A 22,404-nucleotide genomic window follows, 5' to 3' on the forward strand; every position below is an offset into this window, starting at 1 on the left:
TTCGAGACTAAGAATCCTTCTGGGGTAACGCCTCTTTTCACTAAAAATTCGCCATATGATATATATCACAGAGAATGATGTGTAATGTTTTTCAAAACTAAACATAATTTTGTAACGGAAAAAGAATAACATTTAGACCGCAGTATTAAAATTATATTATGGAGCACCTTTTTCAATCGAACAAAGTTATACGAGAATATGTTTCAGAAGAGAAAAATAAGTAAGTGAATGGATAAAAAAATCCGTTCTAGTAACTACGATAAATCAGAAGACTTGCTAATGACGGAAGAGAACAACTTATCGACGTAACGAACGAATTCGATACTAAAATCTAAATTTAAGCATCTCCTGAATTTTTGGTTGCAGATTCATGCAAATGTTTCTCAAACACATTTTAATGCAAATAATTCGGAGCAACGTATTGAAGTGAAAAATCATTTTCAACAACAAAAACAAAATAAAATACAGAAACAAAATAAATGACATTAACGGACAATTTGTTTCTTTGGACAAATTGCGTAAAAAAGGTGCATGCGCACAGAAAACACTAATTCTAATTTAAGAATAATAAAAGGGTGGGTGACACCCAGAGCACGAGTTAATGCTATTAATGAATAAATTACATTAATTTTATGTCAATAATATTTAATGAAAATGGAATAATTTTTTAATTGCCTTTACTATAACGTATTAATCTGCTTTAAATATTACGTTAAGATATACACTGCTGGCCGTTAAATTTGCAACACCATGAAAGAAAGCAAATACAAAAAAGATATTTATTGCATGTAAATAGTATAGCATGAAGACAAAATGATTAAATTTGTAAGCATTTTGGAGGTTTACAGGGGGCGAAATTAGTAGAAACATTTGCCACCCCTGACAACTAAAACGGCCCTTACCCCATCAGGCAGGAGTCAAATTGGGCTTGGATGACAGAAATGGGCAATCATTCCATGCAGCTTCAAGATCTACGCCACACTCTGTCAACCGTATTAGCTGGAGAGGAGTGGCGGGCCTGTCTCTCACCAGCCGCCCATGACCAGTTGTTTTCAATGGGTGACAGACCTGGATATCGTGCAAGCTAGGACAGCAGTCGAATACCCTGTGTATCGAGGAAGGTCACAGCACGACGTGCAACATGTGGTCTTGCATCATCTTGTTGGAATATAGCGTTTGGAGGCCTCGAAGATAGGGTTCAAAAACTGGACGTAAGATGTCAGAAATGCACCCATCTGTATTCAAATTGCCGTCGAATCCGAACTAGAGATGTGCGTATCGTGTACGCAATGGCTGCCCAAACTATCACACCAGGTACAGGGCCTATACCGATATCGAATGCAAGCTAGTGAACTGCTGTCTCCTCTAACACTTCAGACACGTTAATAATAAATACGAATAGAATAACAGAATGCATATGATGGAATTCATATACAGAAGAGATTAGGAGAAATTGCCTAAGACATCTAGTCCTTGATTACGCTAAGAGTAAGTAAAAACAGTTTGTCCTCCTCTAAAAAAAAAAAAAAAAAAAAAAAAAAAATTAATCACTTAGTTCATTCCGGTACTTAAAGAAGCAAATTAATTATTGCTTTAATTACGAAAAATAGTTTATCTTAAAAATGGTTCATATATAAGATTATATTAAATTGATTTCTAAAGTGTTTCATTTACTTAAACATACGATTTTTTGTAAACATATCAAAAATTAAATAATTTTTTTGTTTTTCAACCAAGAGGTTAAGTTATATGAAACTTAGCGAGACAACAGCTGTTAAATCATAATGGTTTTCTGTTCTGGCAGTTACAGATGCAGCGACATCTGCGTTCGATTCAAATAAATGTTTGTTCGTGAAATCGTGCAATAACAACAAACGCTTGTTTGAAAAGCTGAGTTGTAATTTTTATTATTTTACAGTGATCGTTTTCTCTACCATTTCCTTCGTTGTCAGTAAGACTTACGACTAAGTTTTCAAGGTCATGACGAAGCGCAAAGAAATATAGTGCAAAATTTCCTTAACTTCACCTTTTGCATTTTACTATAACAACTGTTTTTTTTTTTTTTTTTTTTTTTTATTCAATATATAAAAACACTTTCACTGGAAAGACAGCGTTATGTGACGAATATGTTTACTTTACTTTTCTTTTAATTTTTTTTTTTTTTTTTCAAAATAAACTGTAAAACATTTTATTTCTGAATTTAAAGCAATAAACAAAATATCCGCACCTATTACACATGTTTGTTTATAGTATTTTGTCATTTAAAGGCAAGAAGGAAATGATAAATTGAAAGGAAAACATCCCAGGCATATTATATAAATATGTAGTTATTCAAAGTACTTTAAAAATATTGACCATATTAACGCTTTTGTATGACAGTTTATTACGTAGAGATTTGTTTGCACAGATAGGTTATTTAATCAAAATTTTAATCTTTTTAATTTTTTTTCCCCTTCCTTTACGAAGTAAAGAAAGTATTGTAATCGCGAAAAATTTCAGGTATCATATTTCAACGAAAATATCCATTTGGACCGCTCTTGAATCCATTTGAGAGATGTTACACAATACACCTACGGACACAATAAAGAACTCTTTTTCCCAAAACGGATTGTAAAATGGATTTCAAATGAATTCAGAAGAGATTCTTTCGTGATGTCTTTGGACGTACGTACGTACGTATGTGTGTATCTTGCGTAACTCAAAAAAGAGTAGCCTCAGAACTTTGAAGTTTTGTACATGGAATTGATATAATATGTAGTTGTGCAGTCTCCTCTTTGTTAAATGTTTTCCTGCCCTCATTGAATTCGCAATTTACCAGTTTGCTCTTGGGCTCAATCCTGCTAACATAACTTTTTTTTAAAATCTTTTTTAACTTTATTTATTAAATATCACTTTCTTCGCTTTTATGCCATTAATACTCAACAGCATTCATAAAATTCAAGAGTCGAAACACAAAGTATTTAAAAACAGTATATCTTTAGAATTACCGATGGAATATGAAGTTTGCCATATATTTTTTTGTATTCACACTGTATTACTTCTCTAAAAATAATACATGGCGATAACATTTGTCGGCAACGTCTTTTTATTTGGAAAGCGATTGAGACATAGATGTGATAATCCAGACTAACTTCTGGGGCTAAAAAAAGACAGCATTCACAAAAAACCAACAATCTGTTTGCAAATATACCTAGGGTTGAGACAGTCGAAAAACTGGAAACTTTACGATTTTTCCGTCCTTCAAATTTTTTTAATCCTGGTCTAAAACAACGTTATACATTTTTACTCAATACTGCAGGAAAATTATTTTCACAGATGATTTATTGAAGTTTTCATAAAAGAGCTAGATTCATATGAATTCCGCAGTATCCAGTACCGGTATTATCCTGTGGTCTTGAGTGCACTGCTCTTGTTTCAAACAGTTGTTTTCCAGTGAAATCTGCCAGAACTTCCAAGCAAGTCCACTGTGCTTTCTGGAAATTGATTCTTGAATTATCTTAATAATTCTGGATATCTACTACTTCCAGGATTATTAATGGATGTTTCTAGCAACATTTGACTTGATTCAAAATATTATAGCAACAAGAAACTGAGTAACATGTGTAAAAGTACGAATTATTTGTTTGGAAATGGTTTAATAGAATCTGGCGACGGGTAAACATGCGGTCACGCGATAACAGTTGTCAAAAAGTATCCGTATCGGTAACATTATGCCGCGATATTGCGAATTTTGCAATGTGTCCGGCTCAATAAAAATGTTTCGATAAAAGGCACTTCACGTAGTAAAACATCACGTGAGATTCCGAGAAGAGAAAATTTAATAAATATGGAAGTGAGGAGAACATTTTCTCCTAGATTTGAGAGATCAAACCTGGGAGTCCTAATGGGTTGGAATATGAGATTAACGTCATAGTAGAGATAAAAAAAAAGGATACACAAAATACAAATAAAAAATTCGGATAGAGACAGAAAAATAACTATATACAATATATACAAATAACAGGAGTGCATGTGTAGGGTTTACGTTGGAAAATTTTAAATCTCTAAGGAGATGTGTAGCATAAGGGCGTAATTCTCTGTCTTCTTGTAGAATATCTTATTGAAACGAGTTAAAATTCGCCAGATGGTTACAAATAGTAGCTTTTCTGTAGAAATTGCTATTTATTTTGTTAAGAAACTTATCGATAGTTTCAATGTTGAGGTCCTCGTGTAGTCTTTGCGCATGTAGGAGTGTACGTTAGTATTGATGCTCAGATATTTACTTTGCACTTGTTGGAGTTTGAGCAAGTCATTTTTGGTAACAGTAGTCCAAGCCGGTGAAACATAGGTAAGGACTGGACACACAGCTGATATATAAATAAGACGATTCTTTCCAAAGCATAATTTGAATCATTCCAATAATTGGAAAAAGGCAATTGATGACTTTTGTTGCTTTATTCTCAACATTCTGAATGTGATCCTTCCAATTAACTTTGCTATTGAAAGTGATACGAAGATATTTGGCTTTGCGAACTTTTGGAATAATTTCATCAAAAAGAATCAGGTTTCTTTTTACGTAAAATATTCACGCGTTTCTTACAAGTAATTAACAGCTGAGCTTTATCGGGATTGATGAATATTCTACACTTTGTATACGAGTTTTCAGTTATTGGCATGAACTCTTGGGAGCTTTCGGATTGCATGCTTTGCGTTTGCTATTTGATGCCAAGGTATCATCACAAATTATTTCATGGTCTTGTTTGCGTAGAAAGACTTGTTGAGTTTGTTGGCGCGGTTTCTTCATGTTGTCTTACTCATGTTGGATGTGTCAAAAGCATAAATTAGGCGTGAGAGTCTAATTTACAAAGTAATCAATTTGATTCCCACAGAGAAATCATACCTATAATTATGTCCTTCCTTACAAATAGGAAATTTACAGTTGCTATTGGTAAAGCATGATCAGATTTACGTGACATCGCAGTTGGAGTTCCACAGGGTTCTGACTTAGGCTCTATCTTCTACCTCTTCTACATGATGGACTTTCCCAAACCAGTAAATTATACAAATTATTTTATGGGCTGTTTGCGGTATCATCAGCATAACAACAAATATTTATAACTTTGCTTTTGCTAAATAAAGGAAAGATTATGATTATGTTGGAAAAAGTTGACGCGGCCATTACGTTAATCTCATAAAATTTTTCGCTCGTTTTGAAAGTATCAACCCCTCTAAGATAACTAAAAAATATTTGCTTTAAACTAATTTGCGCAAGCAGTACAAAAATATAATGTGGCATAATATGGCAGACGAAGATACTAGGAATAGCAGGTGTGAGAATGCTTATTTGGCAATGTAAATGACGTTACGGCAACGTACACGGGGTCTATCGGGGGCGAATTATCGGCTTAATTAACATTGAATAATTAACATTAGGTTTAAAGCTGAAGATATTTGAAAACTATTCCCTATTTTGCTATTTCACATGAAATCCATTTCATATTTTTATTAAAAAAATTAACGAAATTAATTAAGGCAGTTTTGGTTTTTGGTATATTGTGTATGTTTTTAGTTCTTGGTATCTTTAGTTTTTGGTTCTTGAAAGAAATTTTCTTTCAGATATTTAACCTTTTTGGATTCCAGTTATTTATTTATTTATTTTTTAATTTTCTATATGCTTCTTTCCAGAATCAATGAATTTTTTACTAATATGTATCTAGTTTAAATAAAATATCTTAATTGTATAACTGGAAGCCTAATTTTCCTCTAAAATTGTTACACTGGGGTGTTCTTTCCACTTCACATTTACACGAAAGCGTCCTGTTTGAAATATAGTAAATGTCCTTCACAATCCATTAGAACTGCAAATACAAGGTCATTTATCATTTCCGCTTTCATTTTCTTCAGATCGTCTCTGTTTTTCTTTTAGGTTTCAAGGATCAATCATTTACTTTCACTTCTACGCGATTACAGTTGAATTTCATTTACCCTTCAATTCTGGAGCATCTGGCTTGACGGTTAAGAGAACACACTGATATTGGATCTCCCCCCCTCCAGTACTCACTACTGCCATCAGATACATGCAGTCGGTACCGAAGATACATTTTATTTATATTACATTGTATAGAGCGGATAAAAAATCGAGATTACAAAAGAAAACTGGTTATGCTGTAGGTCCGTAGCTTGTTTACCATCACGAGAATCGAGAGAGGAAAATTATGCGAATAATTTAGTTTCCGAAGGATGCGGTTACTGTTAAAACGTAACAAATGAAAAGTAATTGTGAACAAACTACATGTAACAATCACAATATTATTTCTTTAAAATAAACCTACATTCCAATGAAAATACATTTTAGTATGAACATTATAAATATGTAATAAGATATCTCCATTTTTATTTCCTTGTAACTTTAATTTCGCTGGTTCTTATTGTTGTCTCTGGTACTCCTTAAACCTCAAATCCTCCATAAGTAATTATAGAAAGTGAATATGCAGCTGACTACATGAAATTGTAGACTGAATGTCAGTTCGTGTTTGCTTCGCTGCGACTGGGGGGGATTCTGTACTAGGCTGGCATTAAAGTTCAATAGTTAGAGGAGAAAGATTCGACGGGACCTTCGCAGGTAGTTTTCGAGGGTTTGTCTTTGTTAGTAAGACAAAAACAATCATTATGAGCATGCATCCATTTTAAAATCTAGGGCTACTAGTTCTCTGAACGCATAAGGGAAAGATATATTTACGTGAATATTTTTTTAATTTCCAGAATCTGACGCTAAAAAGCTGGGGGTGGGATGCGCAAGGAAATACGGTAACATTTTATTTAGTTATTTCTTTATGTCTGGAGTTTATTTTGTATGTATTATTATCGTTTAGCACTTGAATCTGAATTAGAGAAAAATTGGATTCGTCCCAGGTATATCGTTTTTAAACAGCTCCATGCTTGAACCATTACTTTTTTTTAACTTGTAATATATTGTCTTTGGTACGCGTGAAATAGAGTTCTCCAAGCCTTATGGATGATTAATTAAAGATCATAACACGCGTTAAAACTGGTGATTCAAAAATGCTTTGATTATTATAATAATAATTATTGAAAATTATGATTAATTCAATAATTACTAATAATAACATAGAGGTATAAATGGAATAACTAAACAACTGATATTTCCAAGGGAGGGATATTCAAATAACGTCTTATAAAATACATTTTATGGCTTCGTATTATTTCCAACGCTATTGGGGCTATATGTTTTAAGAATATGCTAAAAATATATCGAGGTATAATTTTATGTAGCCATGTGTTCCGAAAATATGGTCTTTCCATCTGGATCTAAATTCGTTTGACGTGAGGGTAACTGATTCTGACTCTCACCCACACAGTGCCCTTGATAATGAGCTCCCGAAGATCTTGAACTGCAGAATGCGTGACTCATGGAATATGTGGAATCATCCATATCAGCGGCAGCCCACACTGGGGTCCATGACTGCCGTGAGAGAGAAGTTTTCGTTTGTGTTTGATCCGCTAATGTGCTTGGTTCAAAAGCATTAACTTTTTTTTCCTAAACGGTAGCTGATGCTAAGATGTTTTTATGACGTAGTTATGACTAAAAAGCGCTTTTTGTTGATATCGAAAACATTTGACCAGAAACCATCAAATGGAGTTTGTGGACATAGAAAATAATCATTTAAAAAAAAAAAAAAAAGTCAGTTTCTGTTAATTTGTACACCGAACGCACAAATTATCGAGTTAAAATTATTTAGTAGTTCAAGGTTTGAAGATCCATGAGCTTTTAATAGCACTACCACTTCCACAACCAATCACCTAAAATAGTTACGAAGAAGAAAACATATGTAATGATTTTAATGATTCCGGATAGTGCGATTTCACGGCCGTGAAATCCCGGGTCTGTAGTTGCTTGCAAAGTTCGTTTTTCACACTTACCCGTGCTATTTCTTCTTTAATCGCCGATTCTTCACTTTCTGACATCTTTATCAATAATTCCGAGGTGACCAAGAATGTAGTTGCTTGCAAAGTTTTTTTTTTATAATTATTTAAAAGGCAAAAAACAAAAGGAAGAATCAATTTTTTTCATATATAACATCTTTATTATTCTTTGTAGCGCGTAGTTATTATTTAGTAGAAGTAGTTGTAGTTATTATGACCAATAATAATTGTTGCCTACAGGTCCAACTAGAAATTAGTAATAATAAAGGTAAGGATATGCGTTTATTGCTCTTAAATCACTTAGTTTGTAAATCAGTAACAGACGAGTTAAACTTGAAAGAAAAAGTAAATACCTGACGCTTTGTGGATTTCCAAAACACTGCCGTATCTAAGATAAAAATATTTTATTCCCTGAGTTAATTATTCAAAATTTCACTAAGGCCGTAAAAAACGTAAAATAAAATAGTGAGAAAATGAATTCGGAATTTCAAATTTAGCTTCGAGACTCTCAAAGTTTAATGGCTCTAGGGGGCCTCCGTTTTTAGCAATGTGAGGAACATACATTCATACCTAAAATACAAGCATACATTCTTATCCTTCATAATTTAATAACTAGAGGAAGCACCCGATGCCAGTTAAACTAGATTGAGAGTAATGAATGTATCTAACAACAGATAGAACGATACCGTTGTAATCCTTCTCTAGTAGCGATGCAAAAAGTACGATTCATGAGTCGTACATATTTCAGGTTGATGCGATATGGAACCTACATAAAAAGTTTCGACAGAAAATAAACTAATTATATCAGCAGCAATGGTTTGCAGTTTTTAATGATTTTCGTCTTTGTAGTTAAATGGTCGTAAAAGCTCAAGTTCCATCCAATATTTCAACTATATTCAATTCTAGTCGATTAAATGAGGTAAAAAAATGGATCATAATGGATCAGAAATCAATAACATGAACGAAGGAACAAGCACACACATAAACAGACATTCTTCGTTATATATAAATAGATTTTGTAAAACTTACAAATGTTTTATTATCAAACTCTACGATTTGAAAACGAGCTGTAACAACAGTTTTCGAAAATAAAGCATTTTTATCTCCAACGCACGAGATTGTTGCCACTCGGAGAAATGAGGGAGAAAATGATAATTTTTCCGAGTTTTTAATTAATACCTCTGATTTTAGCTACTTTGACCTTTTCCAGGGGCCAAAAAAGAATTGTAGAAAGTTTAGTGGCGATAGCTATAGTAGTGGAGTTATTTAGCGAACAAACCACATAGACTTTCTTCTTTATACTATATTATACGAGTAGATAACAATTTGCCAAGCGCTGATGCATGATCACGTCAGGCGAATTTTTTTTTTAGCCTAAAGTAATTTCGTTTTGGCATTTTGCGTTGAAAACTTTAAATGTCGGTCACTTTTCAAATTGTTGCCATCAAATATTATCACCCTGTGTTATATTTAAAGAAATTAAACAATGAAGAATCTGCACGAATGTATGTATGGTACTCGTATTGTGAAAACACAACGGTACCTAGACACACCAAATTTCGAATAACGTAGTCCTCCACTTGAATATGGGCATCTCCAAGCCCAAATTTGGAATTTTTTATTGTCTATTTCATATTTTGTAAAACTTGAATGAATTTTTGATTAACAAACTCAACGATTTCAAAGCCAGAAATGGCAACACTGTACGAAAAAAAATTATTATTATTAATTACAAGCTGAACCCGCGACATGACGTCAGCTGGGCTCATCATTTAACCATTATAGTATATTTTTCTTTTTTATAATAACTATTTTAATGCTAAAAGAAAGCTTTCCCACGCCGGGAATTGAACCCGGGCCTCCTGGGTGAGAGCCAGGTATCCTAACCACTAGACCACGTGGCACTCGAAGACAGCTGCTTCGATATATATCTTTAATTTAGATAGAGCACCGTTTTTATCACCGTGTTTGTTTTTTACGTCATTTAGGGTTTACACCAACGAGATATTATACTGTTATATGAAGTCGTTGGTTTACACCCCAACCGTCGTCCTATCTCGAAGATAGGCTAACGTGAGGATTCTTTACTTTTTAAACGTGCGACAGAAATAAAAAATACACTGTAAATACTATAAAACTTTAATGATACAGTAAATGGATCAGTAAATGTGTTCTACTGTTATAATCATAAGCAAGTCATTTATAAAATCATTATTATCAAAAGGTGTAAGCCCAGAAGGGCTGTTAATTTCGTTTTGGCATTTTGTGGTGATTCACTATAAACGGCGTTTCACTTTTCAAATTGTTGCCACCAAATATTATCACCTTGTGTTATATTTAAAGAAATTAAATAATGAAGAATATGCATAAACGTATGTATGTTTCTTGCATTGTGATAAAACAACGGTAGCCCAAATTTGGAAATGGTTTTATTATCTACTTGATATTTTGTAAAGCATTTATGAGTTTTTCATTAAGAAACTCAACGTTTTCAAAGCGAGCCATGACAGCATAGTACGAATAAAAAAAAATAAAAATAATCTTCAACGCGCGAAATTCTAAAGTATCGGAAATTCTAAAGACATTCTCTTTTAAAATGACTTTGTGATATTGCTGTTGAATTGAATTTTTTTTGTGTAAATGCGAAGAACTTGATATTTAATAAATAAAGGTAAGACACTATACGTTAAAAAAAAAAAGCCCCTTTGAGAATAATATAAAATCTTAAATTTTAAGTTTTTTTTATTATTTATTTATTTATTTATGAAATGTTAAAATGAAAATAAATTATTATTGTTATTTTATATTATTATTTTCCTGTTGCAGGTATTTGTCTACTGCTGATTTTCCTTGCAAATATCGTAAATAGGTTTGTAAGGATATGCGGCGTCCGTATTTTCCACAAGTAGATTTATTTATTTTAAAATTTTCAGTATTACTGTTTTAGCTTTTCTTTCTTTCTTTCTTTCTTTTTTTTTTTTTTTTTCTTGTTTAGTATGTATACCAGAATGACCATAAGAAGACTTTACATATCATCTTAATTAATTTTTTTATTCAGGTGAAATATAAATCCGAATTTATGCCTGCGCTTTTAAATGATGACAATCACAAAGCAATGTAAATAGCTTTCTTTTTTAAAAATTATACGTTTGAGAATTTCCGAATGATGATACTTATTTCTGTACTTTTATATTTTTAGATGGATCCCGAATACATGTTTGAACATGAAGACTTAACTTTGCATGATCAATTGATTGATATTATGGACTTTGGGGATTTGAGACCATCGCAGCTGGATTCATGTTTTGTTGATACCTTTACTTTGACTTGTCTTGAATATAATAAAAGCTTTTAGACAACGGAGGAATTTAATGCGTCACATTAATGTTCAACATTCGACAGGCAGAAATATTTGTTCCATCCACCAGAATATCTTTCGAAGCTCAGATAAACTGGATCGTCATATGAAGGTTCATTCGAAAACACTGAAGCCGGGACCATACAGTGAAACGAGTAGTTCGGCCGCCTTCAAGCCTGTCCTAAACGAGCTCTCCAGGAACGCTCACTTTGAATTTTCGACGCGGAGGTCATTTATCTCAATGAAGCCACTAGCAAGAACTTGCAAATCTTTTAAAATTCATCAAAAACAAAAATCTTGAACAAAATTCTAGAAGCTGACCAGAGCTTAAATTGCGCCGGAGCTCGGCTCCGGTACTTCTTAGTTTTGGGGACATACTCTAATTCTAGCCGGAGCCCTAAATAAGAAGGCTCTGTCACTTTTTTATGTAACGGAACAATTATTTTAGTAGAAATTTGATCTAGAAAATTTTATTTTTAGCAATAAAATTATATAAAAAGTCGCTTATTGAATTTTAATTCTCTTTACATTTTATTTAATTTTAATTATTTAGTTACTTTAATCTTCAATTATTTTAATAATAATAAATTAATTGTGAATTAATTAAATAATAATTAACAAGTTAAATAATAATTAATAAATATTAATTATCAATATCAATTAAATAATTGTTAATTAATTTGATACTCATTAACTATTTAATTTTTAAATTATTAATGATTTTAATAGTCATTTTGTTTATTTATTTACTCTTGTTCCTCATTCGTGATTGTCATAAGGCTCCAGCACTCCTACTTTTAGAAATTAAGCCATGAAGCTGACACGCAACCTCAGGGTATTAAATGGTATCTAAATGCTTGGGTAAAAATGGTCAGGAACGTGTCGGAAATCGAGGAGACATGTAGAATACGGTATTATGCATACCGTATTTTCGATCTAATGTAGCTCTATGTGACGACATGCAAACAGCTGTTGAAAAGGTATTGATTTTACATCAAATTTATTTTATATAAAACACTTAAAATAGAAATTAGTATTATTTTTACTCATGAAATGTTTTATTTTACATGTGCTGGATTCCTTGGAGATATTATTACATCAGGTTCAAGAAGAGTTCTAAACTCCATCCAATACTTCGAGATCAAAATCGCTGCTTACAAGCCTTTAGCTGCTTCTTCCTACACGCCTCTATCAAAAGCCATAGTTAGCGAGAAGGCAATGACAAGGTCGTATAGATGTTCTTTGTCTGGTTTCGCCCAGGCAGACCGAATTCCGAAATGGTGCCTCTTTCTCCCCAGAGAAGAAATCTTGTTGTAGCGAGGTCCCTTTGATTATCTGGTTTCAGCCTCGAAGGTCACTCCAACGGTTCCAGAGATAAAGTCTTTCACCGAGGTCGGAATGTGGACGCCTTTGTTATGTACCCATCCCTGGGATTCAGCCAAAGAATTAGAGAATTAGAGCCTTAGAGATTCTTTTGATTCAGCGGAGGTAACGACACCGTGAGCAAAGAAGAGATTCTTTGACCATGAGTTAGTAAAGTTTTTGCCAGTGAGAAAGGCAGATGGCTTTTTTGAGAGCTGCTAGGTGTGGTGTATTTAATTATGGCAAAGCACACTAGGGCTATCTAGCCTAAGGGGAGGAATGCCTTTCGTGGAGGACTTTCTAAGGGAAACTGGCTCGTATACACGTTACACATGGGGAAAACCACGAAAACGCCCATGCAGCCAGCCCGTTCGCGGGATTCGAACCTCGGACCGAACTACCAGTGTTCAGCGACTTTACCGCTCGGCCGCTGGTGGGCCGAGAGCTGCTAGGACTTTTCTAGCAGCTTCTTTTTTTTCTGGGTTACGGGCATTTGTGCGCGCTAGAACTTTTCGTGTGTACTGTTGATTCCTGTTTAACAAATTTCTGGAATATATGCAAGTCTCACATCGTCATAAACCGCACCTGATGAAGTTTGTTTTTTTTTCTATTAAAATTTATATTACTGTTAGAACTTCAGTTAGAATTTCATTTCAACCGTGTGTTACAACAGGGGTTTGTTTAGCGGATTTGGCCACTACACCACAAGGCTATTTTAAATAGCCGAAGTGAAGACCACAAATGTCTTACATGGAGTGGCATAGAGACCCTTCATCCTGCCGAAGGTCATGGAGAATATGTACATCGAGTATCTCACCACAAGGCTCTATGAAGAAGAAATCAACATGTCTTTTCCCAGTCCTATTCACCCGATAGAAAAGTTCAAAAACATGAACAACCTATCTATTAATGTGCTTGGTTGTGAAAACCATGAGATATTGCCTTTTTGGATGGCCAAGCGTCGAAACGGAAATTTTTCAATGTTTTGTATTTATTTTAGTTACTACTTTTTTTTTTTTTTTTTTTTTTTTTTTTTTTTTTTTTTTTTTTTAAGTTTGACGATATGTCAGTTATTTTGTTTAATGACAATTTTCTTTTCTAGGTTAACGTCATATCAACCTCTTATTAATTTCGCACGACGAGAAGACATCATCTTCTTGAAACCATGTTTCGTCTTCTTGAGAGACTCACTAAATGCATCAAAACAACCTTTTATTATGACTTCTGCTTACATCGATTCAAGAAAAAATAGACCCTGGATACTCATATAAAAGACCTATCAAGTGACTCCGAAAGGTCAAAATGCCTAAAAAAAAATGACTAAACTTACCAAAGCCCAGTTTCAGCTACGTGGCTTTTATGTCATCTATCCCGATTTTGAATGCATTTTAATGAAGCCAGATCTCTCAAAGTCCTCAACCACTTCTGTTGCTAACTGTATAGCATCCGGCTTTGTCACATTATTATTGGACCCAAAGCCGAAATTTATAAAGGTCTAGTTAACTGCCGAGAAAGGGATGCTGTCGATCACTTTTTAGCTACTCTCATTCGTGAGAAAGAGGCTATAACTAAAGAAAAAAATCTGATGTGTACATCCCATGACTTCCTTGTACTTAAATTATAACCAATTTTCCTGCATTTCATTTAAACATATTGAATTAACAGTTAACGAATTTTGAATTAAATCTACTTCGTCCATAGCGCATAAACCACAATAGAATAAATGCGCTCTTTAAAGTCCACTATATTTATTTAACATGGCGACACTTCGACGCTACGTTCACTTAACAGCATTAACATACATTTTATAACTCAGAATGGTCCAAAATTATATCATCTAAAGAATTACCATAAGCTCTATTCAAATACTATAATAAAATCTAAAACAATGTATAAAAGAAATTAAACAAATAAAAAAAGAATCAGTTTTTCGCAGACGATTCAGCGTCGCTTACTTAATGCGCATGCGCCCCTAATTAATTCAGTTCTCACTTCGTGGCAAGGCAAAAATACATTAAAATTCAAAATATTTTCATCAAAATTTGAAAGATATAGGAAAACGTAAAACACCAAATAGAGTTAAAACAATTTTAAAAAAAATTTACAATTAAAATTACTTTTTCTACTCAAAAACAAGCTAATAACTTAAATGATAATTCCAGAATAAATTAAGCATAATTTAATTCATAATAATAAAAAAAGACGGTACTTTGTTGTTGCGAAGCTTAATTTCTCTAGATGGGCAACGAATCCACCATTCTACTAAGTTTCAAATGTAAACAACATGGCTGCCATGATAATCAGAAATTAGGCTTAACGAACTTAAAAAAAAAACTTTTAAATTGTTGATACTTCCACAATTATTGCATGCAGGTTAACTAAAGGCATAAAAATCCTAACCAGAACAAAATAATTCAATCATTTTTAAAGCAAAAAATGCACAATTTACGAACATATAAGAATAAAGAAACTGAGCTCACTGAGCCGAGTAACTCCGATTGCAACCAAAATGGGAGGTGCACATTTACATGTTATAGCAGTCCTATGTACAAAATTTCAACGTTCTGAGGCTACTCGTTTTTGAATTATGCGGAATACGAACGTAAGTACAGACGCCACGAAAACATCTCTTCACAATTCATTTTAAATCAGTTTTATAATTTTTTTGGAGGAAAAGAGTCCTTTATTCTGTCCTTACGTACGAATGTCAAGCAAAAACATCGTTAAATTGCATTCGATAGCCGTCAAAATGAATATTTTCGTTGAAATATGATACCCGAAATTTTTGCGGTTTCAATACTTCCCTTCCTTTTTACTTCGTACAAGGAAGTAAAAAATAGTAATAGAGAATGCAATATATGTCGTTTCCTTTAGAAGTACCGAGTTGTTCAAATCCCATCAAAAATGACAACGAGCAATGGGAATTGTAATGTAAGTCTTTTTTTTTTTTTTTTTTCCAGAAGTACAAAACTGTTTAAAATCATTAAAAAAGATAAAGAACAGTGGTAGAAGTATGCCGTTTTCTTCAGAACTACAGAACTGTTCAAAGCTATCAGAGAAGAGACCGAACAATGGAAGAAGTAATGCATGTAATTTTCTTTAGAAGTACAGAACTGGTCAAAGCCAGTTAGAGGAACAGAAGACAGTTACAGCTAACTGGTTCAACATTAGTGTGTGCCGTTTTCTTTAGAAGTACTGAACTGTTCAAATCTATCAAAAATGACAACGATGAAAAATGTAAATCGTTTTCTTTAAAAGTACATAACTTCCCAAAGACATCAAAAACGATAACGAACAATGAGAAGTATAGACTGTTCTAACCCATCAAAAAATGACAAGAGCAATGGAAATTGTAGTGAACGTCGTTTTTTTCAAATGTACAGAGCTGTTCAACGCCATAAAAAAAAGACGAGCAAAGGAAGAAGAAATGCATGTCGTTTTCTTCAGAAGTAGAGAACTGGTCAAAGCCATCATGATAGAGGAACAGAAGACAGTTACAGTTAACTAGTTCACCACTAAATATCTTCCGCAGATTCTTTAAGAAGAAAAAATTGAAGGACTCGCACTTCACCTTAATAATGTATGTATCTTCTCTCTCAGTAAGATTCATAGTTGAATTTCTATTAAATTGACAGAACATCCATCCCATTCTCGTGGTCTTGTTCCGTGTGACTTTTAGCTATTTTTTAACCTACAACGAAATTTACGTAGCCGTCGTTTTCTTTCCGAGAATAAGATTAATGTGGAATTAAAAGCATACTTTTTGTCGACTCCAACAAAAAGGCCGTCTTGAAACATTTAATAATATTTGAAAAATGTGCCTACAAAAATACATTGATGTTGGAGGGGACTGCTTTGAACACTCTTAAGCTTTCATAACTTTAACTTGTACCATTTAGCTCTATTTAACAAATTTCAGATGTGTAATGTGTGTACGAGCCAGTTTCCCTTAGAAAGTCTTCCATGAAGGTATCCCTCCCCATAGGCAGATAGCTCTTGAGTGCTTTGCCATAATCAAATAAAACCAAACCTAAAAAATTTCGGAGTGATCCTTGTAATTTAATGGGAATAAGAGGTTAAGCAATTCTCTCCACAAAATTCATCTACAAGTTTTTATCCCGAATAATAAAAGCATTGGTGCCTAAGTAACGAAATCCAACAATCGAACTGCATTGTCAAGTATATAAGCCATTATCTTTATAAGTTTATCAAGCGTGTCCAGCGTTTTAATTCCTGACATAAAATTGTAGATGAATTTTGTAAAGAGAAATATTTAATATCTTGTTCCCATGAAACTAGATGCTAAATTATTTTTCCTTTTTTAGTTCATAAATTACTTTATAAATTTCAAATATTGGCTTTTTTAATTAAAAAAAGTTCTTTTATTTAATTCTTTTTTTTTTTTTTTTTTTTGACGCATTAGTTTAATTTATAATTCTTTAAATCAGCGTTCTCAACTGTTTGACTAACGAGTAACATTATTGAGAAACTTTAGTACCACCACTACATTTTACAATGATTATTATTTTAAATTTCTCAATAGAAATATTAATATATATAGTATATATGTTGCCATTTGCACAACCTATTAGCTATTTGTATTAAATATGAACACATAAAAAATATTAAACTAAATACTGGTTACCATTTTAATTATCAAAATTTAAGTTTTAATACTTAAATTCTAAAATTTAGTGCGAAATTTGGGCCTGTTTAAGAGAGATCAGTTTCTTTATGTCAGGTCTTATTTCACTTACTTTTAACCGTAAATTAGGATCTAATTTTAATTTTGTTCTATATTTATTTTTTTAAATATAACATAAGAAAATCCTTGTTCGCATAAATAGGTTGTGCAAAAAGGCAATAAAAATTTAATAGCTTTAATCTGAAATGCCTTTAAACTCTTTTTTTGTTTAACCAAAATTTAATAAGTGTTATTTCTGCAAGTTCGATCACAGGTAATTTCTATTACTAGTTCTTTTTCTTCACGAGATAAAATTTCAGATACATTTGAACAAAATGGAATTTTTATCCAATTTTCTTTCTCATAATCCTCGTGAAAATATATGTTCAAAATATTTATCAATGAAAAACAATGATTTTTAATATCGGATGCTAATTTTTTTTTTTTTTTTTTTTTTTTTTTTTTTTTTTTCAAATTAATTTTGGATAGAAAACTTTCTAAAAGTGGTCAAAAGCTTAAAATATTATTATCCAATTCTTTAATTATTAGCTCGAGTATTTTTATCATTGCAGTTAATTTATCTCTAATGGTAAACAAATTAACATTCTGTCCTTGTAATCCTAAATGTAATTCATTCAACGTTCCAAAAATATTAGCTAAATAGGCTAAACGGGCAAACCATAATCCACTAAATAAATATTCAAATTTTAAATCACAGACTAAAATTTGAATTTCTGATCGAAATTCAAAAAGATGATTTAAAAACTTTGCCTCTGGATAACCTTACTTTGGAATGTAACAAAAGCATTTCATGTTCACTTCCTATCTCTTGACAAAAAATCGTCTTATATTAATCGTCTAATATAAGACGTCTTAATCGTCTTATATTAAAATCGTCTAATAAAAATATTCTTGAATTTAAAGCTCGGCTTTTAATAAAATTAACAATTTTCAAAGCTTGATTCAAAACGATTTTCAGGTTTTCTGACATTGTTTTGGCTACCAAAACTTCACGATAAATGAAGCAGTGAGTAAATTTAGTTTCAGATGCCACTATCTTTATTTGAGAAATAGCACCGGAATATTTTCCTGTTTAAACCCGAGCTGCATACGGCAATGCCCTCATTCCAAGGAATATCATTCTCAGACATAAAATTGCCAATTACTTTGATAATTTTCCTTTGCAGTTGCTCTATCACGAAGAGATTCACAAGGTAAATGCTCTTCGGCAATTCGTTTATCTCCTTCGAAACGTATGTAGACTAATAATTAAAATACTCACTGTGTTTTAATTTTTGAGTAAATTGCCTACTGTATCATTTGATAAGAGAATATTATTAAACTTATAAGCCGCTTTTTCGTTGAATAATTTTAAACGATATCTTTAGCTGCTGGTAATATAAAGGTTTTCTTCAATAGTGTAAGCCTGCCCAGTCTTGGCAATTCTTAGGCTTACTAGGTAACTAGCTTGCAAAGCTTTTTCACTTGAAGTAACAAAACCTTTCATTACTTATTCAGAAGTCAAACAACAAAAATCAGCGTTATATTTACAAAGTTTTCACAGGACTAGTTTCGATGGTTTTACCGAACCACCATCCTCAGCTGCAAAACCGCATTTCTGAATTAGTATTTATTCGGCGTTAATTCTGAATTAGTATTTATTGTGTCTTTCATTACTTGTTTACTATTTTTAACTCCGATAATTTCCTCTTCAAATACTTTTCATATTTATCCTTTAAACTGGTATGCTTATATTCAAGATGTCTTTTAAGAAACGATTGTTTCATACTTTGATTTTTATAATACGTCACCGCAAACAACACATTGAGGTTGAGAGTCCATTTCATTCCAAGTATAAACCCAAATGATAAATAACTTTCATTACATTGTTGCGTGCTTACGGATTCGTAATACCACAAATCCGATAAAAGGTTAATAAAATTTGTTCTTATCAAAAGAAATATAACAGAACGCTGGAACTTTCCTCAGAGATATTCATACAAGTGTTCACAATACCATGCAGTAATAATCAGTAGTTATACTTCATCATACTAAAAATAATAAATAGAACGTTGTAACGTAGCGGTATCTTAAATTTAAATTAATAAACATAAGAATACATCAATGCAAGTGGACTGTAGATTAACCTTTATTTGGCAGTTTTAACTTTAGAACACAACACAGCACACAGCAAAGCGAGAGAGTTACAATTAGCGTTTGCAAGAATGCAAGAACAAAATGCGAGCTGCGCATACGATCTGCGTATTTCGAAATACTATCTCACAGACAGGCAGAGAGCTCTGGTGGCCGAAACACTCCACCCGGCGTTGAAACATCGTTTCAAATCTAAATAGCTTTTACAAAATGTATATATTGTTATGATATTACAAAATGTAAATATCATAACAATATTAAATTATGCAAAAATGTATCATTAAAATATTCACAAGAAAACATAATATAAAATTATGAAATGAAACTAAATTGTTCTTAAGCCAGATGCACAGAAGCCTTGATACAATTCAGGAACTTAATTAAAGCAAAGTACAAAGTTATAATGCTTTAGAAAAAAAAAAAAAAAAAAACTGAAATGTTTCAGATTTTAAATTACGTCCAAAGGGGCGTTTTTTTAACATTTTGTGTGTTACCTTTCTTTATTAAATATCATGTTCCTCGCACTTAAACCATAAGATCCAGTGCAACAGCAATATCGCAAAATAGTTTTAAAACGAGCCTATCTTTAGAATTTCCGATACAGAGACTCACGCGCTGGAGATAAAAATGTTTTTTCTGCACAACGTTGCCATTGCTCGCTTTGAAATCCTTGAGTTTGTTAATCAAAAATTCGTCAAAGTTTTAAAAAATAGGAAATCGATCATAAAACAAATTTCAAATTTCAAATTTGGTCTTCCACATGCTCATATTCGTTGGAGGATTACGTTATTCAAAATTCGATGACTCTATGTACCGTTATTTTATGACAATGTGAGAAATATACATACATTTACGCAGATTTTCATTATTTAATTTCTTCAAATATAATGCAGGACTCTAACATTTTATGGCAACAGTTTGAAAAGTGAACTGACATTTATCCGTTCGACGCAAAATGCCAAAACGAAACTAATAGTCCTTCGGGATTCAAATCCCTTTGGACTAAAAAAGAAAAAAAAAAAAAAAAAACGTAATCACTGATAGGCAAAACACTAAGTTTGTGAATTGGCCTTTTGAAAACTCCATTAGCAGTTTTGAGCTTCACGATACGCACAATATTACCTGATCTAGGAGAAACTTCCATTGGCTTTCCTCTTCGAGATGCAAAGCTCTTAAAAGCGGCAATAAATGATTCTGATGTTAGATTGCCTACTAATTCAATATGTATAGCTCTTGTAGTAAAACACACGAATACACAAATGTAGCATTTCATTGGTTTTACTCCTCGACCTTGCCTGGGCTTCACTTGAAATGGTCCGGCGTAGTCAATTCCAACTTTGGAGAAAACCTTTGACGGAACGACTCTAAACGATGGTAAATCACACATTATCTGAGTAGATGTTTTAGCTCGTACACGATGACATTTCACACATTTCCAAATCTGTTGTCTTATAACTGACCTAGCGTGGATTATCCAATATTCTACTAATTACTGATAGCAACAGCAGGGGGCCAGCATGAAGATGGGATTCATGAAAATGATTCACTATAATCTGTGTTATGTGATGTTTCTTGGGCAACAAAATAGGATATTTTCTGTCCTGCGCGATGTTGGATTGTCTTAATCTTCCTCCGACGCGTATAAGTCCATTCTTATCGATAAAGGGGTTCAAAGAAAGGATCTTACTATTTGAGTTTAACGGTTGATTCTTTTTCAGAAGATTATATTCATTAAAAAACTCCTCCATTTGAACTACTCTAACAATTGCATTTCTAGCGTATTGCAATTCTTCGGTTTTAAGGTAACCTTTAATCCTTGTTGTGGTAGATTTAGCTGAATTATTCGCAAACCGAAAACACCATGCGATGATTCTTTTAAGTTTCAAGAATGATGAAACTTCATTAAGGACTGGAATTTGCGAAGCGACTGTTCCAATTGAACAAGAAATATTTTTCCGTTGTTCCTTTAAAGATTCTTCTGAAAATGGTAAGTTGATAGAGAATGGAATATTATTTGAATTAAGCCACTGAGGACCTGTAAACCACAAGTCATGAGTAGAAAGCTCTGAAGGCAAAACACCTCTTGATGCGCAATCAGCTGGATTCTCCTTTCCTTTTATGTGATTCCAATGCGATGATGGTAAAAACTGATTGAATTTCTGAAACGCGGTTGGCTACGAAGGTTTGCCAGCGTGTTGGTTCTGATTGTATCCATGACAAAACTATCATTGAATCATTCCATGCATAAATATCGTCAACATAAATTTGCAATGAATTCTGCACAGCTTGAACCAAATGCACTAATAGAACTGCAGAGCAGAGTTCTAAACGAGGAATAGAAATTACTTTCAGGGGAGCTACACGAGTTTTTAATGTTAGTAGCTGCACCGAAGCTGAAGAATTATTTGAAGACCTTAAATAAATCACTGCGGCATAAGCTTTCTCTGATGCGTCACAGAAAAAATGAAGTTCTATATTTGTAGATTTGGGCAATAATACTCTCCTAGGAATACGAATGCATTCAAGATTTGCGATATCTTCACAATAGATTTTCCATCTTTGATTGATTTCATCTGGCAAAGGATCATCCCACGAGATTTGTAATTTCCATATATCTTGAAACAAGATTTTTGCTGCATCTATAAAAGGTGCTAACCAACCAAGTGGATCAAAGATTTTCGAAATAGAAGATAAAATTATTCTTTTAGTAGAATGCTCTCTGTTTTCAAGATTTCCAAAGTGACAAGTAAACTCGTCTTGCGTTGGACACCACTCCAAACCCAATAATTTTATTGATTTAGTATCAACTACTGTACGTGAAGAATTTGCGTTCTGAGCATTCAAAGCAGTTTCTAAAATCGAGCGATCATTTGTACACCATTTATGCAATTGAAAGCCACCTTTTTGTAAAAGTTCACTCAGT

The 22,404-nt window shown here is 32.8% G+C and overlaps 1 long non-coding RNA gene and 1 other non-coding gene across 2 annotated transcripts; one reads left to right on the forward strand and one right to left on the reverse strand.

Moving 5' to 3' along the window:
• The first annotated feature begins 912 nt into the window (after positions 1–912).
• Positions 913–11,746, forward strand: LOC118198269 (uncharacterized). Its single transcript, XR_015040062.1, has 3 exons — positions 913–1,488; positions 10,750–11,040; positions 11,123–11,746. It is a non-coding gene; the product is annotated as an uncharacterized LOC118198269 (long non-coding RNA).
• Positions 9,756–9,827, reverse strand: TRNAE-CUC (transfer RNA glutamic acid (anticodon CUC)). The gene has a single exon. It is a non-coding gene; the product is annotated as a tRNA-Glu (tRNA).
• Positions 11,747–22,404: the final 10,658 nt, after the last annotated feature.

This window comes from Stegodyphus dumicola, chromosome 3 (genome assembly GCF_044657685.1).
Source record: "Stegodyphus dumicola isolate Sdum_Otavi_A_Nest chromosome 3, ASM4465768v1".
In the NCBI taxonomy this organism is placed as follows: Eukaryota; Metazoa; Arthropoda; class Arachnida; order Araneae; family Eresidae; genus Stegodyphus; species Stegodyphus dumicola.